General features: G+C 36.9%; 1 long non-coding RNA gene across 1 annotated transcript; it reads left to right on the forward strand.

Annotated features, from left to right (window-relative positions):
• The first annotated feature begins 142 nt into the window (after nt 1-142).
• Nucleotides 143-2469, forward strand: LOC125614822. Its single transcript, XR_007345379.1, has 2 exons — nt 143-1387; nt 2408-2469. It is a non-coding gene; the product is annotated as an uncharacterized LOC125614822 (long non-coding RNA).
• Nucleotides 2470-2703: the final 234 nt, after the last annotated feature.

Consider the following 2703-nt stretch of genomic DNA (forward strand, 5'->3'; position numbering starts at 1 on the left):
TTTTTTTTTTTTTTTTTTTTTTTTTTTGGTTCCAAGGATTGAACTCAGGGGCACTTGACCAATGAACCACATCCCCAGCCCTTTTTTTGTACTTCAGGGTCTCAGTGAGTTGCTTAGCACCTCGCTCTTGCTGAGGCTGGCTTTGAACTCAAGATTCTCCTGTCTCAGCTTCCCGAACCACTGGGATTACTGGTGTGTGCCACTGGGAGTATTTTTTTGTTTTGTTTTGTTTTAATGAAGAACATGTCTAATCCTGATTTATGTCTGTCATGGTGGTTGCCAGATAGATTCGCTTTAGATACTTAGTTGATGGATTACTTGCAATTGACATTGGCAATTCTGTTTCTTTTCCATCTCCTGATAAAACAGGATGCACAAGAGACTTGTTTAAACCTTAGTACTTAGAGAATGATAATTCTAGAGATTTTTATGTTATTTCTATTATGGGACAGACCTCTCAGAAAATGTACCAAGTCTACTTTGTCCGAATTGGAGAGTCTTTATTTAGCTGGCTGGCCTGTAACTGCACCCCGCAGGACCCATAACTGTCTGTTCAAGGAACAGCATCAAGCCTGAGCATTTCAGGTTCTTTAAAGGCAAAAACTGGGCTGGGGATGTGGCTCAAGCGGTAGCGCGCTCGCCTGGAATGTGTGCGGCCCGGGTTCGATCCTCAGCACCATATACAAACAAAGATGTTGTGTCTGCCGAAAACTAAAAGATAAATAAATATTAAAAATTCTCTCTCTCTTTAAAAAAAAAAACAAAACTGCAAAAACCACATAGATGCAAGCAAGCAGGGGTACAGAAGCTGAATTCAACAATTAGCATAACAATGCAATGGGTACATTGGTATTTCCCATGGGACTTTTAGGTTGGCATAGCAGCAAGCAAGCAAGCAGAACGGAAGTGGGTCGAAGTGACCCTACTTGAGCAGGAGTTAGAGAATGGTTACTGGTGTCTAGACAATCAATCTCTGACAGGGTACATTGCCCAAGAAAAATGGGAACCAAAGAGAGAACAATTTTACATTGTATGAGAATTGCCATTTTGTGTTGCCAAACATGCTATGCTAAGCAACTCTTGATAGAGGCAGAGTATTCCCGTGGGAGAAGCATTTCTTATATGACATGGAGTCTCAGGGTAAAATGGAGTCTGTTTGGTCATTGCCCATATAGGCTGGCCCATAACAATTTCTATCTGACTAATTTATAGCTGGCATTCCTCCTGCCCCCATAATTTTTAGAATAAGGAAAGCATCAAGGTGTTTTGGAATCTCACAGCTTTTTTATAAACTTTAGCAACGTGCGCATCGTGCTGCCACACGAGGCTTTATTCGGTATGGCTGGCGCTGGAGTTGGAGAACTGCAGTGTTTGTGACTATATTCAAGTAAGTTATCTGAGTTTTGAGAGAGAGTCTTGATATTTTTGTAGTGCATCTTTTGAGATTATAAAAAACATGTTGAAGTGATTCATAATGCCTTTTTCTCAAGAACTTTTGTTTATGTAAGAGATTGGTCCAATTGTAGTTTTTGGTATAACTGATAGAGGTCTACCAACTAGTATCAAAATACATACAAGTTTCCTAAGAAAGAGAAATTTCAAAACCTTTATGTTTCAATTTTTTAATGTTTTTATTTCTGAATATTCAAGAAAAATTTTTCATCATTTATTGATGATGATGATGGCTATAAGACTATTAAAATAATCAAATGGAATTTTATTTTATTTTATTATTTTTTTTAATTTTTATTGTTGGTTGTTCAAAACATTACATAGTTCTTGATATATCATATTTCACACTTTGATTAAGGAATTTTATTTTTTAAAAAAAGGGATGGGGGGAAAAACAAGGCTAGTAGTTTGAAAAATGAGACAATCACCTTTAATGTTGTACTCAGGGGCACTCTACCACTGAGCTACATCCCCAGCCATATTTTGTATTTTACTTAGAGAGTCTCACTGAGTTGCTTAGCTCCTTGCTTTTGCTGAGCTGGCTTTGAATTCAGCCTCCCAAGCCACTGAGATTATAGGTGTGCACCACCATACCCAGCAATAAATGTTTCTTAATCTAACAACTATAGATTCATGTGTTCTGGAGGCAGGAAGAGCTTGAGGGAGGAAGAATATCACTGGAGAAAGACAGTGATTTTTCTTTTGAATTTCAATAGAATTTATTCTAACCTGCTTAAGTTTTAAATTTCTTTGTCTTTTTCCTTTTGGCCTTATCTCTTTTGATGTGACAGTAGTTTAATATGGCTAATTTCTAGCTGAATAGACCAGAATGCTTTTTTTTTTTTCTCAAAAAAAGAAAAGATTCGGTTTTGTCATACCTATCATTTTAATGAGAACAGCAGTCAAGAAGGTAAATGGGATATGCTTTGAATTGTATGTTTTTCTTCCATCCCAGCTCAGTGAACACTGGATTAACTGTGTACCGAAATAAAAATGCTATGAGCCATTTTGTCATTGCAGGAGGTAAGACATTTTTGTTCTTGCTTACATTTTTCAACCTCAAATATGGCTTAGAAAATATGTAAGGACTTGCAGATCAGAAGTACTGAGTTCTTTGGTTGGCTTCATATCGTACTTCATTCAACATTCAATACAAACGTGTTTATGGACAGCTTTGGGTTTGGCCCTTGGTATGCTTAGTGAATAAACAGATAAGATCCTTTTCTTTTTCATTGAATTTTAAAGTCTCAT

This window comes from Marmota marmota, unplaced genomic scaffold, assembly GCF_001458135.2.
Source record: "Marmota marmota marmota unplaced genomic scaffold, marMar, whole genome shotgun sequence".
Taxonomy (NCBI): domain Eukaryota; kingdom Metazoa; phylum Chordata; class Mammalia; order Rodentia; family Sciuridae; genus Marmota; species Marmota marmota.